Genomic DNA, 26,037 nt, shown 5'->3' on the forward strand with positions numbered 1-26,037 from the left:
TGCGTTTGGGGGGACAAGGATGCCTGTCTGGTGTCCTGACCAGCGTCCGAGAGCCAGAACATAGCAGAGCGGACCCGGCCTTGAGTCACAAAGCAACAAAGGTTGCCATGCTCCTCAGAGGCAGCCGGGGGGCAGGGCTGCAAGGGCCCCAATGTCACCATTTCTCCTTGTCTCTGAGCCCTGAAGTAAAGGCTGTTTTCCTGTTTCTTCCGTGAAGAGAGACAGGAGGCCTGAGATCCTCCGTGGCCTGGGCTGTGGGGTGGCTGGGGTCTGCTGTCTCTCGGTGCTTCTCCTGATCACCTAGAGGGTGGAGGGCATGGGATGGAGCCCCCACGAAGCCACCCGAGCCACCCCAAGGTCCCTGGATCCCTTGGGAAAGTGAAAAGGACACACTTATGATACCAATTAATGTCACATATTCCCTGAGCAGGGCCGTATATCTGGCCCTGTGCTGAGTGTCTCCCCAGAGTATCTCCTTGAATCCTACACGGCAGAGACTGCCGGCTGTTGCCCAGTATCCATTCTGCCATCTTCCCTTTAGTAACAGAACATCCCCCTCTGGGGTTTTAAAGAGGTCCAGGGCTGCCAGGCTAAGTACTACATATCCCAGGCTCCCTTGCAACTACGCACGGCCATGTGATCTGTTCTGGCCAATGGGACACAAGCAAGGTGTCCAAGCCCCTTCCAGCTTCCCTTAAAAGGAAGGGGTGGTCTCCACCTCCTGGGTCTTCCCAACACTCCCAGGAAAGATTGGGGAGGGGGAGACGGCGGCCGTCTTCCACCCTGTGCACGGAGGCGATCCCGCACAAGATGGGAAGACAGAAGGAGCGTGGGCCCTGGACCAGCTCCCAGAGCGGGGCCCCCTACACTGACACACCAAGGAAATCAGCTCTTCTCTCCTCTAGCTCGGGTTCCTTGGGTTCTGCCAGAAGAGCTAGGCTGCATCCTAACAGACACCCTGAGGCTCCCACAGGGAAGTTGGCGTTAGCTCGGAGTGGCCAAGCCGACCCTTTAACTCAGGCCAAGGAAGAGTGACCCAGAGCCTGTGCTTGAGGCCGCTGAGCTGAACGCACTGCTGCACACAGGTGACGGCTCAGTGAGTGACTTCCAGGTGGACAGATGAGGAAATAGCCTGGGGTGCTTTCTAGGGAGGATCTAACCCTGGAAGAATTGATTGTTTCCGAGCCCTGAATTTGAGTTCGATTTCCCTGGGAGGAGCTGCAGCTCGTACTTCTAATTTCTACGCCCAACATTCAAAGATGATCACTTTGATAATATCTTCCAGTTTACAAGTGGCTTCATACCCACTGTTCCCTTTAACCTTGACCCTCCCTATGAGGTCAGCAGGGAAGCACTGTCCTGATTCCCATTTTGCAAGCAGGGAAACAATCTCTGGGCACATCACTGCTTCACTTGCAGCGGGTCTTCTGCTTCCTTTGGTAATTTGTGGTGTGTGTGTGTGTGCGTCTGGTTATTTTTTTTTATTTTCTTATTTTTTGAGAGAGAGAGAGAGAGGGAGAGAGCCTGCAGGCACTTGTAGTGAGGGAGGGGCAGAGGGAATCTTAAGCAGGCTCCATGCCCAGTGTAGAAACCAAGAGCCGGTTGCTTAACCCATTGAGCCACCCATCCAACCCAATAATGTTTTCTTTTCTTTTCTTCTTTTTTTTTAAGATTTTATTTATTTATTCATGAGAGACACACAGAGAGAGAGGCAGAGACATAGGCAGAGGGAGAAGCAGGCTCCATGCAGGGAGCCCAATGTGGGACTCGGTCCTGGGACTCCAGGGTCATGCCCTGAGCTGAAGGCAGATGCTCAACTGCTGAGCCACCCAGCTGTCCCTCAATAATGTTTTCTTAGAAATATGCTACTACTGACAATTTTTAAATTTTATTTATATTTTAAGATATGTTTTTATTTAAAAGAGATCTAGAGAGAGAAAAGAGAGCACAAGCCGGAGGGAGATGCAGACTCCATGTTGAGCAGGGAGCCAGACTAGGGGAGGCCAGGGAGGATCATGACCTGAGCCAAAGGCAGATGCTTCACTAGGGCACTTCAGTGCCCCCCATTTAATTTTATTTATAATTTCATTTTTTAAAGATTTATTTGTGTGTGTGAGAGAGAGAGGAGAGAGAGTATGAGCAAGAGAGGGAAAGAGGGAGAGGGAGAGAAAGAGAATCTCAAGCTGAGCTTGGAGCTTGACACCGGGCTCAGTCCCAAGACCCTGAGATCATGACCTGAGCTGAAACCCCAAGAGTCAGATGCCCAACTGACCGAGCCATCCAGGTGTCCCTAATGGTGATTTTTCAAATATCATTTTTAAAGAGGAGTGGAGGGACACCTGAATAAACAAATCTTTTAAAATAAATAAATAAAGAGGAGTGGAATGTGGGAGTGCAGTAGGAGAAGCCCATCAGGAAGACTCAGGAGACCCAGTGGCCACTGGACTTGCTGATGACCTTTAGAAGTCTCTTCCACTCTCTGATACCTACTGCCCTGGTGTAAAATGAAGAAGTTGGAGATGGCCCCTTCTCCCATTCTCATTCTGGGTTCTGCTACCCTGGGCCACTGCAGTTGACAGTGGCCAGAGTTCTGGGCCATGAGGGCAGAAGCAGCCCCATAGATGGAGGGCAGCGTGCCACTCCTTGGCCCTCTGCCAGCACTTCCCAGCTCCCCTCCTGAGCCCAGCTCTGAGTCCTAGGACTTCTCATGTCACTCTCTTAGCTTCAGTTTCCTCATCTGTAAAATGGGAATGATAGTAGAAGTAAAGACATTGCTCATAGGACTTTCATGTCAATTATATACATTAATAAATTTATTTATTTATTTATTTATTTATTTATTTATTTATTTACTTAGAACAGAGCCTGTCTCAGTAACTGCTCCATTCATGCTTATGAGTGTTATGGTTAGTGATCGTCAGTCATCGTAATATATTATTAATCATTATAATGAAGGGTTCTTGGACATTTATAGATGATTGCAAGAGAAATGAGGACATTTGAGTGTCAAGAAATGGCAGTTCTGTTGGAAGCCAAGGGAGGGGTCTTGATTCAGTGCCCCTGGGTGCCTCACTAGGGTCTGTGGGTTCCTAATCTGGGCACCTTACCCTGCCACCTTTCTTCTCTGTAAATTTTTCCCATCAGCCCTACTTGGGTTGGTTAGTTATGTTAGGAATGGAAATTCCCAGTCCCGACATTGAAAAAGGTCTCAAAGTAGTAGCCTTAGCCAATCCTTTTCCTGAGTCATGGCTCTGTATACACACTGACACACACAGCCCTGCCTGTCCTTGAATACCTCCCCAGGTGGGTCACTCATTACCTACAAGGCTGCCCTGTTAGTTTATCTTGTGAGGCAAAACCGACCTCTCTGGGTGGCCTCCACTGGTTCTGTCTTCGGGGTCCTCCTAGAGCAAGTCCACACTTTTCGCTGCAGCTGGCCCCTCCAGCAATAGGCACAGTGACCACTAAATTGGCCCCTCCCCACCTGAAATCTCCCTGATGCCTTGATCACCCTCCTAGAGTGAGAATTAGCACAGAGCACTGGTTCAGGGGAAGCAAAGTGGTAACAGCCCCGTAGATAAGCCCAGGGAGTCATGGTGGCCTGCAATGCCCACCTGCCCACCACCAGCCTGGTTCTCTCTTCTTGCTGGCCTGGATCCTTCCCTTTTGTACCAAAACTGCAGACAGAGAAAAAGGCAAAGATTTGCCTGAAGCAAATACAGCAAATCTTTTCACAACCCCCCACCCCTCAAAAGCTGACTCGAAGATACCAGGGAGAGGAGGCCTACTTGATTAGATTTCTTTGGGGTCTGTGGCCTAATTTCATTGCATATCTTTGCTTGAGGTTCTTATCGTGACTGTAGCATGACTGATTCTCCAAGCTGTTCATGGGCTGGTGGATAAACTCTCAACTCTAGATATTCTCATTAGACCCTTGTAAGCTATATTCCTGAGGTCATTGGTCCTGTACACTATGCTCCTATTCGAGCCTCCTCATTCCCCAACACTTTGTCCCTCTGCAAGTCACTTTGCCTCTGCAGGCCTCAGTTTCTCCATCTGAAAGATGGAGATAATAATTGTCCCCACTTCTTAGAAGTTTTTTGTTTTTTTGTTTTTTTTTTAGTATCCACTGAGGTTGAGTATCTGAAGCCTCAGATCCAGTCCCAGGCATACAGGAGGTCTTTAATAAGTGTAAGAAACAATTCATTCTCAGCTGGAAGATGAGCTTGGTACACTGATAAAAATCAGCCAGAGTTAGGGGGGGATGAATCCCCTTTGTGAGAGGGGCTTGGTCTGATGCAACATTTTGCCCTTTCTGGCTCCTGAGTCAGTGAGTCTCAAACTTTAGTGAGCTTTACTTTATCCAGGGAGCTGGAAAATGCAGAGCCCCAGGCCCAGTGCCCAGCCTGATTCAGAAGGTCTGGAGAGGCCCCAGGAACGTGCAGTTTAACAGCCTCACATCTGCCTCCGCTGCCCCTCCTCCCAAGCTGGGAATAGATGTTCCAGCGACAGGCACCATGCACGTTTACTCTGTGCCTCTGTGCTGGGACCAGAAGCTCAGACCGGGAAACACGAAGCCAAACAGAAGCCAAACAAGATGCAACAGTCCCCTGCCCCCAGGGAGCTCACCGCCTGATAGGGGGTGTTCCCTCAGGGTCAGCTGAGGAGGCTGAGTTCTGGAATGAGCATGGACAGCTGTGGGAATTCAAAAGGTCAGAAGAGACCTACCTCCTGGCACTGTGTGGTTGTTGTCACAAGACAGAAAGTCTCCTAGGCTGGGGCCTTAGGGCATGAAGGCCTTGGGAGGGAGGGGCCAGGGCTGGTCTGGAAGCAAAGGCTGCTGTGCCTGACCTTGCCTGTGCTGGGGATGTGGGGGGTCGGGGGTGGGGGATTCCTTGTAGATGAGGCAGTAAGGTGGTATATGCACTGAGGCAGTTCAGTGTTGCTGATGAGCTCGGAGCTCAGCTTTATCCTTCCAAGCTGTGTGACCTTGGGCCGGCACCTTCCCTGTTCCTAAGCTTTATTTCCACCTCTGCAAAGGGATGACAATGGTGCCAGCCACCTGCAGTGGTGATTTGCCAAGAAAGTAAGGACCCTTTAGCTCCAGGGACTCTCGTTGCCTGGGCCCTGCCAAGGCCCCTGGGCTTAAATGTGTATTCATTACTTCACATTATTTTTCTTAAACAGGGTCCCCCCAACACCACTCCAAACCTCTCCCACCCAGGCTGGAAGCAGAGAGGAGCAGGTAGGAAGCAGAATGGAGGACATGGGGGAGGGAAGGAGGCTGTAGAGGAGGGAAGTGACTAGCAAGAGGATTAGATTGAGCCTGGGGCAGACCCCTCTGGCTGCCAGATGCACTAGCCTTTGAAGGACCAGGCTGGTGAGAAGCCAGCCAGAGGTAAGGGCCCTGGGCCGAGGCCTTGGGGTTGACATGGCTTTGATAATGACCTTCAAATGTCTCAAACCAGGAGAGGATGAAGGCTTTCCAGAACCCACAGCAGGGAGAGGGGAGAGGGAGGGATACTGGGGGTCTGGGAGTCTTCCCCCCAGTATGAGAAGTGCTCCTTCCATGCCTACTCCGTGCCAGGCCCTGCCCAGGTGCCTCACCTCCCTGAATCCCCACACCACCTCCTTCAAGCCCTCATGCTGCTCCTCTTCATCCCTCCCGAGAGGAAGTGGAGGCTCAGAGAGGGCAAGTTCCTAGCTTAAGGGGACACAGCAGGGGTGAATACAATATACTGATGGATTCGGACCCAGCTCTAACTCCAAATTGCAGTTCTTAACCCTCTCCTACCACAGCCCTCTGTGTGGGCTCCGCGGCAGCAGAGGGCTCGCAAGAAATGAATGAAGCGAGGAAGGAAAGAATTCACAGGCTAGGCTCTTCCCCCGCCCCCGCCCCCGCCAGCCCGCTCCTTCTCACCCCGCCACCCCCCAACCGCCCCGGCCCAACTGGGAGGTTTCTGCAGGTTCCCCCGCGCTCCTCCCGGAGCCCACCCCGAGGCAGCCTTCTCGGACCGACACCCCCGGCCCCCCCAGCCCCGGCTAGGGGACGCGTCCCGACCCCCGAGGCCCAGCGGGAGAGCCGCGACCTCCGGCGGGGTGGTCTCCGCAGCCGCCTCCCCTTCCCGGGACAGCTAAATAATTGATTCGCCCATAAATAATTGATCCGCGCCGCGCGCGCGGCCTCTGCCCGGGGGTGCGGGGTTCCCCGTTAGGGTTGGGGGGCGGGGGGGGCCCGCGGCGCCGAGCGCGCAAGTGGCGCACAGTTGCGCTCCGCGGGCCTTTCTCTCTCCCTCTCGCTCCCTCGCGCCGGCTTTTTCCCTTTTTCTTTTTCCTTTTTTTTCTTTCCTGGAGCGGAGCCCGGCGCCAGGAGTCTGGAACCAGCTTGACAAGCTTTTGAGTTATGGAGGGGGGAGGGGAGGGGAGGGAGCGGGCGGGCGGCGCGCGGAGGGGGCGCGGGGGAGGGGCGGGGCGGGGAGGGCGCGCCGCAGCGGCGTGGGGGCGGGGCGCACCCACTCCCCAACCCCGCAGACCCTCCCCGGCTTTGGGCGAGCGTGGGGCGAGGGTCGGGTGGCGGCGGGGCAGGGCGGGGCGGGGCGGGCAGGGGGAGTCGGCGGCGAGGGGGCGGGGATGAGTCATCCCGGGGACCCGGCGAGCGGCCCGGTTGGCGGAACGAGCCGGGCTTTAGGGCCGCAATAATTGAGGCCCGGGGAGGGCGGCGGGGTTTACGCGGCCTCGGGGGCCGCGGCCTCCCCCGCCGAGCAAGACATTCCTTTCCGCTGAACCGGGCGCCTGGGCCCGCGCCGCCGCCGCGCCCTGCACGCTTCGCCCTAGGCGGCCGGGCCCGGGGCTGGGAGACAGCGCCGGCGGGGGCGGGGTGGGGAGCGAGGCCTCGGGTGGCCCCCTCTGGCCCCCAGCGTTGTTCCCCAGGAACCCACTGGGCCCTCACCTGCCCTGGAGGGAAGGGATCGGTGTGCCCATTTAACGGGTTGGGGACCTGAGCCCAGTGATGGTCATCACTGCTGCGGGTCGCTCAGCTGCCCCCCCACACCCCCACCCCCGCCCCAGGTGCCTGATTCACAGCCCTTCTCTTTTACCTGAGGCCTGAGATTCTCCAGACACCCCCATACACATTCCTCCGGTTTGACTTGGGGCCTAGGGGCTCAGGGCCAGGCACGCAGTCCAGGCACCCCAGCCATCGCGCAGATTTAGAGCAGGGCGCTTTGCCAGGAGCCCCACTAAGGCACCACGCCTGCCTGTCCATCTGACCATGCCGAGCCAGCCAGCCATCCGGGTAGGGATGCGGGCAGGGGGGAGGATGAAGAGTGTTGCGGGGCGGGAGGTATGCATCTGGAGTCATTAGTTTACCAGGACCAGTAATAGAGAAAAGTTTCCAGACCCCTTGAGACTCCAGGGGGACCCACTGTGTCCCAGGAGGACACTCCTACATACTAACAGAGACCCGGGTTCCAAGCATGCCTTCCCCGAGGCTTCAGAGTTTCTTCTGGTCAAGTCATGGATGTCTTCTGTGTACTTCAGCTTCCCTAAGGGACCCTCAGCATTTCCCCCAGCCCAGCCCCCACCTGGCCTCTTCTAGCTTTTCCAGCCCCCAGCCAGTTAGTGACCTAGATCTGCTCGGAGGCTCTGGAATGTCACCGGCCTGGCCTCAGGCTCTCAGCTCTGTGGCCTGGGGCTGCTCCTTCCACCACTCTAAGCCTTTCTTGCTCATCTGTGAGATGGGTCACTAATTCTGCCAGCCTGGCCAGGGCACTGGAAGGTTCCATGAGGCCATGAAAGTCTCGACTTAGCACAGGGCCTGGCATACAGTAAGCTCTCAATACGCGGTCCCTGTTGCTGGAGCTGGTTGTTGTTATTATTATTTCTGACGGATTGGGAAGCTGTGTGACCCCCCCATCCCTCCCCCCACCCCAGCAGAGCTGGAGAAAGCTGAGCCTGTTGAGCAGCCTCACTCCTCCTCCCCACCCCCCACTGAGCCGAGTGTCGAAACCTTCCCCGAGAAGCTGCTGAGCAGAAATTTCCAGTCTCCCTGGCAGAGCCTGGAAGAGTTTGGGTGCGGCTCCCAGATGCAGTTGGGTAGGCGCTGCAGGGCCAGGGCTAGGGAGGGATCCTGGGAATGTTCTGTGAGACCCAGGAAGCACCCCAACCCTAGGGGGGTCACTTGGCCCCCAGCTCTAGCGCGAGAGCCGCTCCAGCACGGGAAAACCCCACTGTCGCCTGTAGTCAGTGTGGGGCTCAGGGCTTTACCCCTCCTTTAGCAAGCGCCTGTACCCCCGAAGTCTAAATGAGCACCCCGGGAAAATGGGGTAACAAGATCACTGAGAGGATTAAAGAGATGATGCCTGTGAGCCCTAGCACAGCACTCCCCAAATCCCAAATCTCCGTAAGTGGGGGCTGTTTGCTTTAGTGACTGTCCCAATCTTAGAAGCCACCAGGCTTCCTTGGCCACCAGGAGGAGCAGACACACACACACACACACACACTCACACAGGATGGTGGGTCTTGCTGGGCTTGTGGGGGCTGTAGGGTCCCTGCTCCAAGTGGCCTGGGGACCCTGCAGACCTGGCAGACAGCCTGACCTTTGCTTTGCTCACCGGGCTGTGTGACCTCAGGTGAGCAACTCAGCCTCTCTGGACCTGGTGTTTCCTATCAGAAACAGGGACAGTGGCCTGTGACCCTCACTCAGCAGAGGGAAATAAGGAGCACTGGAGGAGGAAGAAATGAAGGTCAAGTCCCAGCACTGCCCCAGACCAGACAGATGACCTTGGACAAATTTGATGAGACTAAGACAAGATCGAGTAACACTGAGTATGAATGAGTAGAGTGAGTAGTACTAATGAGTAGAACATGTCAACTGCTCTCTGCTCCAGGCTAGAGCTATTAGTTCACAGTTACTCTTGGAGGGAGCTTTTATCATTAACTTTATTTTCCAGATGAAATAGTGAGGCACAGAGAGGTCAATTCACTTTCTCAAGGATTCAAACCCTTATCTGTTGGCTGAATCTCCAAAGAAAAGCAAGTTAAATGTTTTTAAAAATAAAACATTTCAAGCACCTACTATGTGTAAGACACTGAGGTAGGTGGCAATAAAATTAAGGATGCCTGGTCCAGCCTGCCAGAAGCTTATTGAGTCTAGACACAAGACTCCAATGGGACCCTCCTGAAAGTTAGATATGAAAAGCACCAGCATAGGGGCACCTGGGTGGCTCTAAGCCTCTGTCTTCCTTTGGCTCAGGTCATGACCTCAGGGTCCTGGGATGGAGCCCCGCAATGGGCTCCCTGCTCAGCAGTGAGTCTGCTTCTCCCTCTTCCTCTCCCTCTGGGATCTCTCTCGCTCTCACTCTCTCTCAAATAAATAAATAAAATCCTAAAAAAAAAAAAAAAAAAAAAAAAAAAAAAAAGAAAGAAAGAAAAAAGAAAAGCACCAGGGTTTAAGTGGAGGCTGGCACAGCAGCAAGGGCAGGCGCCTGGCTGCATGAGAAGATGTAACCCCCCCCTTGGGGGCAAGGAAGACAGTGGGGAGAGAAGCAGGAGGGGTGTTGCTGAGGCTGGGGCTGGGCTGCAAAGGCCTTAGGCCTTTGCTCTGTAAAAATGGGGAGCGGTCGAAGGTCTTGGGCAGAGGTGGACATCATTCTGTGGGAGTTTTAGAAAGAGAATTCTATAAGCTGTGAAATGTCCTGGAAACATACACAAAATGACTAGAAGCCCAGGGTCAGGATGCACAAACTTTTACAGTGCCTCCTTTAAAAACATTTTTTTTTTTGCCTTGTACAGGTATAACTATTCCAAAAAAAAAAAAAAAAAAAGGACATTTTCAAAAGGAAGAGGGGAGCTGGGAGGCAGAGAGACGTGGGAGGCTGAAGCTGGAGTGAGCCAGGATTGGTGGGCAGGCCGCCTCTCCGACTGCTGGCTCCCCGGCTGTTTGAGTGATGGGCAATCTGGCAGGGGGGGCCAAGGCAAGGGGGGGGCGTTTGGGACCCTCCTCTTAATCTAGAGCCTTTTCCTTGTCTGACTGGCGGTGGCTTCAGCCTGTCCCTACCCCTCCCAGAAGTCTGTCCTCCCTGATCTGCCCAGTGGCTGGGCTGCAGGGCACAGGCTGATACTTCAGTCCTACTGTATATGCTAAATGGGGCAGTTATCCCAGGGCCCCCCTATGTCCTTGAGGACAGACTGTCCCCTGTAGCAGCACTGGGCACTGTGCTAGGTGCTTTACTGGTGGTGTCTCTTAATCCGAATATAATACAGCAAAAAAAAAAAAAAAAGTAGGGGTGCCTGGTTGCCTCAGTTCGTTAAGCATCTGCCTTTGGCTTGGGTCATGATCCTAGGGTCCTCAGATCCAGCCGGCATCAGACTCCCTGCTCCATTGGGAGGCTGCTTCTCTCTCTCCCTCTACCTGCTGTTCCCCCTGCTTGTGTGCGCGTGTGCACGCTCTCTCTCTCTCTCTCTGTCAGATAAATAAATAAATAAAATCTTTAAAAAATGTGTTGTTCTCCCCATTTAACAGATGGGAAACTGGGGGCTCAGTAGCTCACTCAGCTTTCACAGTGAGAGGGGAGTGGGTTCTTATGAGGTGGGGAGATCACCTGAAAGTCCCTACCACTAGGCTGTACTGCCACGGGCTCTTCGGGAGAAAAATCTATCTCTCAGGTGTCCCTAGATTTTGTGCCTGGGGCCTGCCCTGTTTCTGGAATAGGAGCTATAGTTCCCCCTCAGAGCCGTTCCTTCTGCGTGGGATGCTTCTCCTCCCCTCTGAGCACCATCTACAGGAAACCCCTACTCGACCTGTGAAACCCAGTGAAGCCACTACTTCCTCCCCAGAGAACCCCAGACCACCCCTACAGTCTCCTTATCTGTGTTCTGTTCCTAAGGAGCTCCCCGGGGAGAAGAGAAGATGCTCAGGAGACATGGCTGGGATGAGAGTTCCAGCCCAGCCCTGCATGACAGCAAAGAGGGAACAATCAGCTTGTTCTGGGCGTTCAGAAGGGAAGGATTGGAGCAGGGTGGGTATGAGAGAGAGGATGGCCTTGGCTCAACCCAGGGAAAGACAGATCAAGCAGCCCCTGGGATCGTTTGGCTTGGAGGCTGGAGAAGGACAAGTTCAGATGGAGAGAGAAACATTGAGGCTGCCTAAGCATGGCCTCTCCGGCTCTCCAGCAGCCCAAAGATGACACAGCCCTCTCCTGCCTGGGCGTCCCAGCTCATGCGCACACTGGACCTCTGTGGCAAGGCTGGGGTGGGATGCTGCCGTTTGTGCACAGGTGTCGCCAGCCCCCCCACCCCCGCCCATCCCTAGTGAGCATGCACACATGGAGATTAAAAGCCCCCTGTCAGAGCCCAGAGGTCCCCATCCCAGACAGAAATGACCAGAATTGGAAACAGAGCAGTGTGGGCAACTCATAAACTCAGAGAACCCCAGTGCCAAGGACAGTGATTGGCACATAGTGGCACATAGTGGACGCTTCAGCATATGTTGGGGAGCACAAGAAAGCCTGAGTGAAAGAATGAATGATTGTCTGACCCCAGCCCAGGGAGGAGAGCTGAGAGCCTTATGTCTGTCTGTCTGTCTGTCTCCTTATAACACAGACCTCTTGTGTCTGGGGAGCCCCAGAAGTGCAGGGTGGCTGGGACAGGCTTTGGGATTGGGAGAGGCTGGGTGGGGGGGCACAGGGAAAGCCTAAGAAAAGTGGACCCCCTGGGGAGGGACACAGACAGTGAGCCATGTTTCTGCTGAAACACCTCTTCTGCTGCCTGGGCATGGGCAGTGCCTGGAGCCCCAAGGCACCCTCACACCAGGTACCCCCACATCACCCCGGTGGGGACCTCCCCACGTAGTTCCCCAGAAGGCAGCATGCTGAGGTCATTAAAGCCAGGGGCTCTGGACTCAGACATTTCTGAGCTCCAGCCACACCACTGACTAGCTGGACCAGTTGCCTCAGTTTCCCCATCTGCAAAGGGGACTGAGAGCACCACCTGCTGCACATGTTCACTGGGAAGATCACTAGAGGTGTCAGTTCAGCACACTCTGTCTGCCATTGTTATCAACAACAGTATAGGGAGGGCCGGCTGCGGGGAGATGGCCAGACAGCCAGGCCTGGGCTCTGGGCCCCGTGCCCCAACTTATAGGGTGACTTTGGACAAGGCCCAGCTTCTCACCAGGCCTGTTTCCCCAATGGTACAGTCAGGCCCTGCTAATCCCGCCAGCCTTGCCCCTTCCACAGGCCAGACCTGCACATACAGCTGCCCCCTCCAGACCTGCACGTAGTGGCTGGGCTTGCCCAGAGGCACACAGGCACGTGTGCACACGTGCACACACACACACTCACAGTGCACACCGGCTCACATGTAGTGCACACACACCCTCACAAAGGCACATGCTCATTCACGTTCACACAAGCAGACACACAGGCAAAAGCACACACATTTACACACAGACCTCACTGGCCCATCCCATGCTCAGCCCCCCACCCTGTGCCCTTGCCCTTCTTGCCCAGACACGCACACCTGCTCACACTCATGCTCACACTCAACCCCCCCCCCCATCTGCTGTGCACCAACTGTTGGTACGGGAGGGGCTGGGAGCGGGAAGGAACAAAACCCACGACTCAGCCGGGGAAGAGGGGTGCGGGGTGGGGGGGTGCGCGGGCGAGGGAAATGACAGCCCGCGGTCCCCCTCGAGTCCCGGCTCATGAATATTAATGCGGCGGTAATTAAAATGCAGGGACGCAGCAGGATGGATGCGGCTGCCTCCGGAACGCTGGGGAGCGCGGCGTCCTCGCAGGCGGGTGGAACCCGCTCCTCGCTGGCGAACGCGGGATGGGCCGCGGGCCGGGGCTCGGGGCTCGGGGCTCGGGGCTGGGGGCGGTGGTTCGCGCCCCCGCCGCCCCGCCCGCGGCGCCCCGCTCCGCGCTCGGCCCCAGGCCGGGCCGCCCGCCAGGCCGCCTTTTCCCGGAGCCGGCCCCCTCCCGCCCTCGCCGCCCGGTGATGTCATCGGCACAAAACTTTCCGCTTCCCGGCCGGGCTCGGGGCCCTGAGTCATAGCCGCCCCCGGCCCGGGCCGCGCCGTCTGTTTGTGCCGAGCTGGGCCCCGCTGGCCCCGGCCTGACGTCAGGCTGGCGCGGCCCGGAACCGCGTGGGGCCCCTCAGCCCGGTGCTGCCGCGGGGCCGGGGGTGGGGGGATGAGGGGGTGGGCGTCAGCCCTGGGGCGCTGGGGTCCAAACCCCGCGTCACCTCTTGCCGTTGGCTTCATCTCGGCCGGCTGCTCTGAGCTCTCTGAACGTGTTTCCTTACCTGCCAGTTCGCAGATGCTCAGCAAGTCTTCGCAGACTCCGAGCCAGTTGTGCAGCTGGATGAACCCACGCCCAGAGATGGAAAGGGGCTCTGCCCAAGTCACACAGCAGGTGGGCAAGTCACACAGCTCTGCTGGGTCCCTGGGCCGGGAGTCACACGTTCTTTCTGCTAGGCCACATGCTGTAGCCACGTGCAAGGCCCGGTGAAGGGCTTGGAGCAGGTGCCCAGAAACCCCCCACCCTCATCCTATGGGGGCCCGGGGAGTTCTGGGGCAGGACTGGAGGGGCTTGAGTCCCGCCAGGCCATGGGACTCAGGCCAGCTTTCTCATCCCTGAAGCAGCCACCATCATCTAGAATACTAACCCTGTGGAATCCATGAAGATGAAGAAAACCGAGGAAGGCCACGTGGCTGTGCAAACCCTATGGGCTGCTCGGGCGTGATTAAGATTCTGGTCACTCTTGAAGGTGGGCGTGGAGGCCCTTTTGGAATCCGGACACCTAGGTTCAAATCTCAGCTCTCCCACTCCTTTCCTGTTCCCTCTTCTGTGCCCTCAGGCCAGCGGTGCTAAAAGCTGAGCCCTGTGCCACAGCCCACCACCTTGTTAGAGGTGCCCCTCAGGCCTTCACCAGAGCTGCACAGGGTACGCCCCAAACCTCTGCAAATCTTAAGCTCTTTCTTGGGCCTTCCACACATGATCTCGGGACCCAAGTTATAGATGGGAACTAAGAGCCTTTTGGCTGCTGCTCTCAGGGGCTGAGTGGGGATTAGGCTCAAGTCTGTAATCTGGGATGCAGGGCTGTGGCTCTTCCCCATATGCACTACCACCTCCATCCAATATCTGCCCCTGGTGCTGAGAAAAGCCTGCCCTGCTGCCCCCGCACCCTTGCCTCTCCCTACCCACCCCCCCAAGCCTTACTGAGACTCCTCTGGTGCTCCAGGCTTCCTTTTCTTGCCTGAGGATTTGCACAGGCTGTTTGCTCCCCTCTGGCCCCAGACTCTCACCCTCGTTTCCCATCTTCCAGGTGGACATCTCCTCTTCCAGCTCTCTTTACCCTGTCTCCTGGAGGGTGTCCCAGTTACCACCACCCCACAACATAGACACACATCAGCACACACTCCCCTCACCCCACCCCTGGTCACAGACTACACCACACAAAGGCACAGACCCAAAGGCACACACACTCCAGATGCCACAGACTGCACACACACATCCCCCACGCACACCACACAGATGACTCACAGGTACACCTTACACACCCTGACCACACAGCATACACACACGTTCACACCCAGACCATCAACATGCATCGAGGCTGTATTGGGGCCTTGCCTCTGGGCTCTTAAAACTTCTAATGTTGACCCCCTACCTCCATCATGGTATTTATGCCCTCACTGAAGGAAGGCCGGGACCCACTTTTTCCTTCCCCCTTCGAGCACAGAATCTTGCATCAAGTCTCGTGCAGCCAGTGGTTGGACCCCTGGACCCCTCCCTTGGTGACATTGGTCACCTCCAATCAAGGCCTCCTCAAGTGGGTACACACCTCATCTCTACCAGGGGCTCTCCTCACTCCCTGTAGAGCTGTTCCTGGCCCGACCTTCTTACCCACAGCTCATACTCACCTGGGCTTTGCTCAGCTCCCCTCCCACCCAGGCAACAGCAACTCAAGAGGAAGGGCCATGTTCGATCGGTCCTTGTCCTGCAACTGCACCCCCACCAGCCCCAGCCCAGCGCCTCAGGAATATTTGGTGATGTGAACTGGGCCAGAGCCTTAAGGTCTGCGGCCCCAACTTTCCCATTGGTAAAATGGGGTAACATTGAATGTACTTTACAGAAACTCAGAGATGTCATGGTGACTGCCATTAGCACAGCCATTCAGGCCCCTGCTGGGCTGAATTTATGGCTGAACTGAGCTTTGGTGGATGCCACCCATCCCCTAGGTGAAGCCCTTGCCCAGGTGAGCGCCCTGGTCAGTCATGCCTTTCCTGCAGACTGGGTCTCTGAGGCACTTGGTGCTGAGCCCCCGGAGGTGGGCGGTTTGGCTGGAGTTCCTTTTTTTTTTTTTTTTTTTTAAAGATTTTATTTATTTATTCATGAGAGACACACACAGAGAGAGAGAAGCAGAGACACAGGCAGAGAGAGAAGCTGGCTCCACACAGGGAGCCTGATGTGGGACTCGATCCCCAGTCTCTAGGATCAGGCCCTGGGCTGAAGGCAGATGCTAAACTGCTGAGCCACCGAGGGATCCCTGGAGTTCCCTTGGGAAGCATTGGCTGTCTGTCCCAAGCACCCCGCCTTGGGGACAGCAGTCCCTCTTCAGGCTGAGCCTTGCAGGTTGGGGGACTGGGCTGGAGCCTCAGATGGCTTCCTCCATCCGGCAGAACACCACCCAGTGCCCAACCCTGTTGAATTGGGAGAAGCTTATAAGGCAGGAGGGCGAGCCTCTCCTGGTGGGTGACCAGAATCAGGAGAACCAGGAGGGTAAGATGAGTAACATGGGGAAGGAGCAGAGTTGCCTGCTTTCACCGAGGCGGACGCATTTATGGGAGACAGACAAAGATGACTTGCCCAACGCCCACACATGCCCACTTCGTCCTGGCTGCCTCTTGGGTGCTGGGGGCCTTCCCTCCATCCAGCAGGATCACCCACCTCCTATGGAGAGATGGAGACACAGAGGCCAGGGTGGGAAGGGGACTGGCCAGGCACCCAGAAGGGCTGGCCGGGTGGAGCAGCCATCTGCTGCTCGAATGCCTTCATTCACAGGTGCTCATGGGAAGCTTCCATGCGCCACCTGGAATGTCGTGCAGGGTGTATGGTGAGAGACAAAACGGCTGATTCTCTGGGCCTTAGAGGCTTATGGAGTCAAAGGGCCACAAGCCAGTAAAAAACAAACAAACAAACAAACAAACAAACAAACAAACAAACGCAGCAGGACATGATTGCAATAGCAGGGGTGAGTGGGGTATGTGCTGGGATGGAAAAGAAGGGGCACCCTGGCTCATTTACAAACATTTCTGTACCTGGGCCCTGTGTGTGTCCCAGGGTTTCTTCCAGAACGTTTCTTAGTTCACTCGTCCTGTCTATGAATGTGGTTGGAACACCTTGGTCTGAAGCAGGGTGCAGAGTAATTATGAGCAAGGTCCAGACTCCTCCTTCTGGCTGTGTGACTTGGGGCAGGTCCCTGTCCCTCTGTGAGCCACCAGGTTATGACGACCCCTGTAAAATAGGTGCATATCCTGCAGGGCTGTTGTGAAGAATCCTCCAGATGATGTGTGTAAAGCTCAGGTTTGACCACCCCAAGCGCCCTTGGCCCCTGACTGCCCTGCTTAGACCCTGTAGGCCTGTAGTCTTTGCCTGAACTCCAGTACCTTGCAGCTCATACCCCAGGAGGGTATGAGCGGTCCCTGTTCACTGGAGGCCCAGAGCCAGCTGGCCAGGATGACACAGACTGCCAGGGACAGTTTGGTTACCCAACTGTGTACTCTGGGCTCCTGCCTCTCTGGGGTGGAATGTTTCAAATGGAGATGAGTTCTAGAAACACAAGGGCAACTTGCTTGGGGGAGCCATGGGCCCTAACTCCTGCCTGCTGGGACACCCTGTTAAAAAAAGGAAAATTGAGGGGCACCTGGGTGGCTCAGTGGGTTGAATGTCTGACTCTTGATTTTGGTTCAGGTCGTGATCTCAGGGTCATGGGATGGAGCCCCACACCAGGCTCTGTGCTCAGTGGGGGGCCTGCTTCTCCCTCTCCCTCTGCAACTCCCCCTGCTTGCAGGCTCTCTCTCTCTCTCAAATAAATATATCAAATCTTTCAAAAATCAAAAAGGAAAATCCACCACAGCCTCTAAGAACTGACCATACCCACCCATGTGGGCCAGGTACTGTGAGGCATTCCAACAGCCCCTTGAAGCTTCTGCAGTGTAGATGAGGCACAAAAGATAAGGAAACTGAGGCTGGGAAGGGGAAGTCCCATGCCTCAGGCCATGCGATTGTTGTGTGGAAAAGCCCCCCCCCTCCCCGGTTAGCGGCAAGGGGCTCTGGTCTTGTGAGCAGAGAAACAGGTTTGTGAAGCGCCCAACTTGCCTAACTCACACCCAACTGTTTTCCGTCCTCCCAACTCCTGGGTATCTCCCCCAGGCCCTCCTCAGAAACCCTTGGCATGAGACCTGGGGAGGGGGTGCTGAAAGCAGATGCTCACTAAAAGGCAGATCATCAGTGGGAACTTCCTGGATAAAGGCTCTGAGACCCCAGGATGTCACAACTGGAAGAGACCTCAGGAGTCACCACTTTGGCAACTTTTCTGTATGTTGTGCCTACAGAAAAGCTTTGGCTCAGAGAGGTGGAGACACCGGCCTGGTGACCCACAGCAAGGTTCTGATCCAGTTGGGGCTAGATGAGAACTGGATTTGGAAACTAGATGGGGGCGAGATTTGCAACTCAACTTCCCGGGTTCAAATCTGGGTCTGTTCCTTGCCAGTTGTCAGCCTAAGTCTCTAAGCCCTCTGTGCCTCAGTTCGTCATTCTGTAGAATGACAGAGGCAGTTGTGAGAAACAGGTGAATGAACACACATACTATGCTTAACAACGGGGGGGCTGGTACGCAGTGAGCATGCAATCGATGTTCATGGTAATCTGTCATTGCCAGTCTCTGGGTTTCTAGTTCAGTACAAACCCATTTGCCCAGTGGTGACCTTCAGGGTCACCTACTCTGGACAAGGCACCCTGCCAACATTGAAGACCAAGCCTGCCCTTCTGGTGCTCACAGTCAAGCTGGGAAATGCCTGAGATCTGAAGTTGGCAAGAAGAGGGGCAGAAAACACTGGGCAGAAGGTATAACATGCATGAAGACTGGGGCACAGAGAACTTAAAGCTCCCCCAGAAGGTCCACACGGCTGGAGATCGGGACCAAAGGTGAAGAGAGGAGAGGAGTGGCAGAGGGGGTCAGACATCTGGTGCCTGGGAATGACAGAGTCCACAGAGCCAGGGATGGCTAGAAGGGAAGGAAGTGGTCAGGCTTGCATTTTGGAAGGATCTGCTGGCTGACCTAGAGGGCACATTGGACGGGAGGGGGGCCAAGGGAGAGTGGGAGCCCAACCCATACAGGGGCAAAGGTTGTAGACACAGGGAACGGACTCCTTTAGGTGGGAAGCTCCTAGGGTCTGGGTAAGTATTGAGCTAGTAGTTGGGGGTGGGGGGATCCAGGATGGACTTGGGATCCAGCCAGGGTCCAGGTGCATGGCTGGAACTGATATTCTGGAAATTGAAGGAGGAGAAAAGATCGTGCATCCCACTTGGGCCACTCCAGCTGCAGCTGCACCCAGGGACCTTGGTGGCTTGAGTTCCAGGCTTTGGGGAACAGCGCTTCAGTCCCTTCTGTCAGTATGCCCTTCCTCATGGGGCAAGGAATCTTTGCCACCAAGATCCATGATCTGGGCACTCGGATCCTGGAATTCCCTGCTCAATGGCCCCCAGCTCACTTCCTGGGTCCATCTTCCTGAGGATGGCCTGAGCTGGCCATTTGGACACCCCTGAGCTCTAGGGCAGGCCCAGAGGTGGCTGTTTGCAGGGGATGTGGACAGAATTTATGCACACAGGCTGGAGTGTCCGTGCCAGAGCACACAAAGCCCCTCATAGAAAAGGACAGGACCTGGGAGGCTGAAAGAAAAGGTGGGCCCAGTGGGCGGGGCTGTCTCTCCCCATGGATCCCAGGAATCTGAGACTTCTAAGTACAAACCCAACCTTCTAGGTTTGTATTTGACCTTAGGAAGGCGTATTTATCAAAGAAGGAGGATGGAACATATTTTATTTAGCAGTTTATTAGCTTGATTTATAACTTGTGAATACTTAGACCTCTGCTTGTACTCCTGCCCGCCAGTACTGCCCAGAGAGAAGCAGCCTCCCTGGGCCCCTGCACAGCCATCCAGTGGCTGACCTTGACCAGCAGGTAGACTCCTGGGGATCCTCCAGGCTTCCTTCCCAGCATCTTGACCTCACTGTGCTCTATCCAGTCCTTCTGCTTATGTCTGCGTTACCCTTTGCAAATTCATCTCCAGCCCCTCCTCCTCCAGGAAGCCTTCCCTCCCCAGAGGCGGTGGCTTTCCAGTTTGTGGCTGGTATTTGTGTCCACAGGGGCCTGTGGTGGTCTAATGCGCAAGGATGTGGGCCCTGTCCCTCCTGCAGCATCAGAAGCTCCTAGAAGCAGCACCTCCCGGCAGAACCAGTATCTTGCAGAGGGTAGGAGTCTAGCTCAGAACACACACACACTTGAGGTCAAATCCCAGCTCTGTGACTTTCTTGCTGTGTGACCTTGGGAGGCGGCTTCGCTGCTCTGAGCCTCTTTCCACTTCTGAAAACCCATAATCATAACCGTACCTCTCGCAGCGAGGAGGCAATGTGGAACGCGGAGCCCACGTGTGCCCAGCATTTGGCAAGTACTCGGGGAAGGAATTAGGAAGGGCAGGAGTTACATCATTCACGTCTTTTTACAGCTGAGAAAACAAGCAGAGGAGGTTCAGCGAGGTGAGGCCGGTTGCCCAAGGTCACACAGCCTGGAGCGGGACAGCAGCCCGAGCCAGGCCGGGCAACCTGCGCTCTAATCACGGCCCTGCGGCCCAGGCCTGCCCCCACACCTTACCTCTCCCCGGTCTCCGTGGCCCTTGGGCGCCCGGTGGCCGCGGGGGGCCGCGGGGACGAGGGGCCGGGCCGGGACTCGCCCGCGGGGCGGGACGGGTTAACCAGCTCCGCCGCATTGGGCCGGCCTCCGGGGGAACCAGCCAATGGGCGCGCGCCGCGATGAGGTAATGCCGGGGCCGCGAGCAGTGGGCGGGGCCGGCGGGGACCTCGCCCCGCTCACGTTCCCTCTCCCCACCTACCCCTCACCTTTGACCCTGAGGACCCTTCCCCGGCCGCATCCCCGCGGTATACCCCGGTGCTGCAGCGGAGGGTCCGGGGGATAGGGGGGAGGAAGCCCTGGGTCCTTTAAGGTCCAGCAGGGACCCGGAGACCTCTTGCCTCCTCCGGGCCTCAGTTTCCCATTTTGCAAGGTGGGAGCCGGTGATGGCTAAAGGCCGGAGCGGAGGTGGTCGTCCCGGGATCCCGGGAGTCTTCAGCGCCTCCTCGCCCTTGGCCCGGGCGTCAGCGGGCGGCGCGAGGAGTCCCCGGGGCCAAGCGGAGGGAGCCTCGCGGGCCCAGTTCCACCCTCCACGTGGGCCCGACCCGTCAGCCCCTCCCTCCCCCCTTGGGTACCTGCGCCCGACACCCGCCCTCCGTCCCTTCGCGGCCACCAAGCCCCGGGTTCGTGGCAGAAGTAGCTGGACTTGGAGGTTTCCTAACCAGAGGTCAAAGTTCGATATTAATTGAGCGCCTGCTGCGTGCCGCTCGGAGCCTGGGGCTTGCACGCTGCCCCCCCCCCCCCCGCCGCACCCTTTCCCCGTCGCCCCCGCCCTCCCCCGGGCTGTCCGTCCCCGGCTCCTTCCCGGCAGCCCGCGATCCGGGAACGAAGCGGTTAAAGCCTTTCTAGCCGAGCTGGCAGGGCCGCGGCGGCCGGGCTTATTAGTCAGCTCGCGGGGAGGGGGCGGTGGGGGAGAGGAGGGGCTGGAGTTGAGAACCGCAGAAAGCTATTCTCAGGGGCTCCCAAGTGTGGGGAGGGCGGCTCAGCAGGAGCTGCTGCTTCCCAGAAAGTTGATTATTTTTAACCCAGGAAGAAGAAAGGAAGGAGGCGAGGGAGAAGGACTCAGAAAAAAGAGAGGATTGCAGAGGAGAGGAGAGGAGAGGAGAGGAGAGGAGAGGAGAGGAGAGGAGAGGATGGGGAAGGGGAATGGGGAGAGGGGAGGAGAGAGGCTGAGAGCAGAAGAGAGGGCAGGGAGGGGCAGGGCAGGAGGGGCTGGCAGGGGGTGATGGAAGGGAGTGGAAGGAGAGGCAGGGCCAGGGCCAGTCCAGCCAGGGAGGCCAGCTGGCAGGGGTCTCTGGGAGGGGAATGGATGTGAAGGGGGCACTGCCACCCTCCTTGGCCCCTCACTGCACCCCTGCAGCTGTTCTCTCTGCCCCGGTTCGGCCGGGGCCTTCCTGCTGGACCCACCCCTGGCTGCCTTCCTGAGAGCAGCACCCTATGGGCTATCACCAACCCAGGGCTATGCCAAGAGAGTGGGGTCCCCTGAGGCAGTCGAAGTCCTAGGGCGCTGTCCACCCGACAGGCAGCACAGGGACAGGGCCTGGCCCAAGCAGTAACCACTGGGGGAGGGGGCAGGAGGGCTGCCCCCAAAACCTCATGGTCCCCAAAGGGAAAGGAGGAGAGGGCATAAGGCACCCAGGACTCCTTTTCTCCAGCCTTGGGGCAGAGCCTGGCTGAAAACTAAGCCCAGGGAGGGGCGTTAGGACACAATGACAAACAAGAGACACAGCCAGGCCCACACAGGGCTGCTGTCTTGCCTCCAAGCAGAGGCTGCACAAACCACTAGGAATAATGCATTAAATAACAACAAGCAGGCAGTGGGCCTGGAGGGCTGGTCCCAGGGGCCTAATCTCAGCAGGGGTCATAGGAGGGCTCCCGGAGCACCTGGAGTGCTAACTAGGTGAAGAGTGACATGACGGTGAATGGAGTCCCAGGGCACAGACAGAGCCTCAGAGAGGATCAGTGTGGCCCGAGACTGTGGCCCTTGTCATGGAGGTGGCTAGATGTTCGGGGAGAGTTCCATAGAGCAGAATGAGGAGTCCAGACCCGCAGAGCTCCCTGGGCTGCCTGGAAGAGGGGGTGTGTGGGTGTGGGTGTGTCCCTTGCACTGAGTGGCCTGCCCTCCACTTGAGGCAAGGGGGGCACACATCCAGCCCCTGCAGTACCAGGAATGGCCAGGCCTGGCCATACCAGAGGATGATGAATGGAGGACCCCACCCATGGCTGGAAATCCGGCACTGCCCTCTCCACCTCTTGTTACTCTAGAACCCAGGATCAGACTCCGCCCCAAGGAGCAGGAAGCCAGGAGTCCTGGGCTCTTGGCTGGTGGGCAATGTCTGTACCCTGATGCCTGCTGAGGGCCAAGGAGGCCTTGTTGCGGCATCACGGAATCATTCGCACCCACTTCCCTCTTGGGTCCCGTCTGTCCTGTCCCAGGATGGGAAGGCAGGTCTGCTCAGCCTGTGCCAGGGAGTGGCTCCGCCAAAGCCTGATTCCAGGCAGCACCTGGGGGCAGAGCTTGGCCACCTGCAGCTCCGCTCTGAACCTCCCTGCATACCCTAGGCCACATGGCCTGTGGCCTTCCCATCAGTCCTTCCACCTACCCTTAGCCACTCCCCCACAGGTGGCTCATGACCTCATAAAGTCATGATTACAGTTAAGGGACAGACCTGAATCCAAACCCATTGATGACTGGCTGTGAGCTCTGGCAAGTGGCTCTGGCCTCTGTGTGCCTCACATCGTGTGCAAAATGAAGATAATAATGACAACGGCAGAGAAGCAATGGAGGTAAGGCCCTTAGTGAAGAAGTGGCCTGTCCCACCAGGGTCCCTTGCAGGGCTGAATTTCTGCCTCGGAATAATGAGGGGGCTGGGCGGCAGCCTCCAAAGTGCAAGAGTTAGCCTCGCCACCCTCTCTGCACTGGCCAGGCAGTGGTATGGCTCCCATTTAGCAGAGGAGAAAACCAAGGCTCAGAGACATGTGTCGGGTCCAGCCCTGCACAGCAGGAAGGTGGGGGATTGTGGGTTCGCACCCCTTGCCTCAGGAATTCTGTTCCCACTGCCCCTGCCCTCCAAATAAACAAACAAGTGCACAATGCCTCCGCCTCCAGGACGCCGTCCTCTCCCTCCTCAAACCCGCACAGTGACCCTGGGCCGGCCCTCTGCGCCCAGGAGGAGCTGCGTCCCGTCAGGCATCTCTGAGCTGTGCTTTCTCCGTGGTGGAGCACAAAGGAGGGGAGCCGGGCAGAGAAAGAGCCCGACAGGCGAGGAGCCGGCTCCGCGGGCGCTTTTCTCCCCGCTTTCTTCCTCTCCTGGCTCTTTGTTAAGCTCCCTTTCAGCTGAGCCCGCAGAGCCTGGGTGTTCCGAGCTGACAATAATTGCTGCGTCTAGACAGTGTCTGGTATGAGGCCTCCCTCTCCAGCGCCTCCCCGGCCTCCCCGAGGCTCCTTTCCCAGCCCTGCTGCCCAGCTCCACGCCCCCCATTTCCCATACCCCTTCTCCTCTCCGGCTGCCCCCCCAGGTCGCCCCTCCTGCTCAGACCTTCCCGGCTCCCTCTCCCCATCCCACCCTTGGGCGGGCACACACTCACCCCCTTCCCTCCCCTGAAATCCAGGGAACAGAGGCCAGTTGTGCATTTGGCTCCAGCTGGGAGACCTTGGGGGAGGCTATAGGCGCCCAGGAGCAGGAGGTCCCTCACTTTGCTGGGCTTGGGGCTGAGCTGGGAAGCTCTGGGATCCACCCCACCCCTGCCCTCCCCTCTCCATCCAGACCTAGATGGGAACCCAGAGGAACCTGAGTAGGAGGGACTTAGGAGAGGTGGCACTTCTTGGCACCTCCAACCACCAGACACGGATGGAGTGGTTTCAGGAGGTGTGAGGAGTGGGAAGTCGGATTTCACAAGTTCTAAGGTCTATTCCCACCCCAGGTCAGGTCAGCAGCTCTGGAAGATTCCCCAGGAGCCAGAGGTTCCTCACTGGTGTCAGAATTGAGGCCCTCTGGGTGTCAAGACCATAATAATAACATCCAACGTTTGCTCAGCCCTTTCCCTGCTCTGACCACTGTGCAAATTCTGTACAAACATTCATTTATTTAACCTCCCAACATTTATTTAATCTCACTAAGAGAGAGAGAGAGAAAGGGAATGAGCCTATTATTTACCATTTTACAGATGAGGAAACTGAGACCCAGAGAGGCTAAGTAGCGGTCACAGAGCCAGCGAATGGAGGAGCCCAGATTTGAAGCCACAGAAGCTGGCTCCAGCCCCAGTAATTACCAATGGTACAAACATTAAACGCTTACTGAATACCTGGGGCTGAGATGAGCACTTTACACTTATTATGTCCTTTAGCCTCATGACACTGTTGGGTAGGATCCAGGGTTCTGTCCATTATACAGACTAAAAGAGCATGGCTGAGGGCTGCTGGGTGTGGCCAGATAGTGCAGAGAGGCCTGGTCATCCAGGATCTCTCCGTAAAAGGCTTGACAGGAAGTAGAAGCTTCTGTGCCATTTTCCACTTCTTCCCTCTGGGCCTTCTTGAGCACCTCCTGGGCATGCAGCTCTGGCCAGGCTGGAGCAGACAGAGGCCAAGGTGGGGCTCTGTCATCACAAGACCATGACTGGCAAGTCCGCCAGTTTCCATCTTGAGTGGAAATTATGATGATGCTCAAGGGGCACAGGGTCTCTGGGAGCCGAGGGGAGGGGCCCTAAATCCAAGAAGGCTTCTTGGAGGAGGTGGAATCAACATTGCCCTGGAAGATGAGTAAGACCTAGGCCTAGAAGGAAGGGAGAGGTGTTCCTGGCAGAGGGAATCACACGTAAGAAAGTCCCAAAGTGAGAGAGAAATGGGGTCAATTTCAGAGGACCCGGGAACCCTGAGCAGCTTCAGGCTGGACAGGAGTGGGGGTCAGGGAGGCGAGAGCCCGGCTGATAGGAGGGGCCTTGATCGCAAAGCCAGCTGGAAGCTGGTACTTATCCTAAGGCAGGCAGGCAGAGCCATGATAATTGGGGATGTTGCAGGGGGCAGGCTGGGGGGAATGGAGAGGCCTGCCCCGTTATACAAAGATGGCCTCCCCTCATGTTGGGGACTGGCCTACAGGTGTGTCTTCCATGTCATTCCGGACATGGGAAGTGGTGGCCTGGAGGCGAGGGTAGCCTGGCGTGCTCCCCGAGGCAATGAGGCCAGGTACTGAATGGCCTTCAGAAAGAAGCAAGGTATAGGGAGCAGCAAAGGTTTGGTGGCTTAGGAAGAGGATTAATTGGGAAGATTAATCCAGAACCTTCACAGGATGGCTCAGAAGAGCACACTTGGAGGCAGGGAGGCCGAGAAGAGGTCACTGCCAAGTCGGTTTCCCTTCTCACCTCCACCCTCTCCTCCCTCTGCAGTCATTTTGATTCCGCACCGCCTCCCCCCTCCATGCGCTGCCTTGCACTCTGCCCCCACCCCCCACCCCCACCCCCACCAGCTGGAGTTGGAAGGAAGATGCAGACCATGGAGGGAAATGTCAGAACGCGCAAGCCCATGCTTGAACACCTCTCGTGGCCGCCAGGGGCTGACGCTGGCAGATCCACTGATGAGCTTGGAGCCTGCCACCTCTGGGTCTGCCTCAGAGCGACGCGGCCACGGGCCGGGTCATCACATCTCCAGACTTGACTCGGAGTGCACAGCATAGGCCCAAGAGGGAGCTGGGGGCAAGCGGACATTGCACCTCCTGTCCGCAGATGGTGCAGTGCTGTGCTGCCCATCTGATGCTGGGGCTTCACACGCTGGGACAGCAGGAAAGTCGGGGCAGGCAGGGGACATAAAGCAGACGAGGAAGGTACGGTAGCCTACTGGTGTAGACCTGAATCACGCAGGCCTGTCATCTCTGACCCCAAACCCCTGGTTCGAGAACTCAGAATTTTCTCAGTTGTAGAAAGATGATATGACACATATACTGCCAATTTCCCAACACCCCCCAATGAGGTGTGGGGCAACTCGTGTAATCACACACATTAACATGTCCGCAGCAGAGCAGATGAACAAAGATGATGACTACTCACTCAATCCCAGTTCCTTGTCTTACCAAT

General features: G+C 56.7%; 3 long non-coding RNA genes across 8 annotated transcripts in view; 1 reads left to right on the top strand and 2 right to left on the bottom strand.

The window, feature by feature from the left end:
• LOC144285657 (uncharacterized) overlaps positions 1 to 26,037 on the bottom strand; it is a 94,056-nt gene that overhangs the window by 24,021 nt on the left and 43,998 nt on the right. Inside the window, exon 1 of one of the 5 annotated variants that reach the window (XR_013353914.1) lies at positions 13,306 to 13,686. The exons of 2 other annotated variants lie outside the window; for them this stretch is intronic. This is a non-coding gene — a long non-coding RNA (uncharacterized LOC144285657). Of the gene's footprint in view, positions 1 to 7,097; positions 7,286 to 13,305; positions 13,687 to 26,037 lie in introns of those variants that run through there. 2 more of the 5 variants (XR_013353915.1, XR_013353910.1) reach the window with 2 other exon arrangements.
• Positions 5,199 to 15,366, top strand: LOC144285658 (uncharacterized). Of its 2 annotated transcripts, XR_013353917.1 has the most exons (4): positions 5,199 to 5,245; positions 13,313 to 13,415; positions 13,643 to 13,770; positions 14,329 to 15,366. It is a non-coding gene; the product is annotated as an uncharacterized LOC144285658 (long non-coding RNA). The 2 variants fall into 2 exon arrangements; XR_013353916.1 differs by having other exon boundaries at positions 13,643 to 15,366.
• On the bottom strand, positions 19,102 to 20,521 carry LOC144285656 (uncharacterized). Its single transcript, XR_013353909.1, has 2 exons — positions 19,936 to 20,521; positions 19,102 to 19,789 (listed from the first exon to the last, which is right to left on the bottom strand). It is a non-coding gene; the product is annotated as an uncharacterized LOC144285656 (long non-coding RNA).

The sequence above is a fragment of the Canis aureus genome, chromosome 16 (genome assembly GCF_053574225.1).
Source record: "Canis aureus isolate CA01 chromosome 16, VMU_Caureus_v.1.0, whole genome shotgun sequence".
Lineage (NCBI taxonomy): Eukaryota > Metazoa > Chordata > Mammalia > Carnivora > Canidae > Canis > Canis aureus.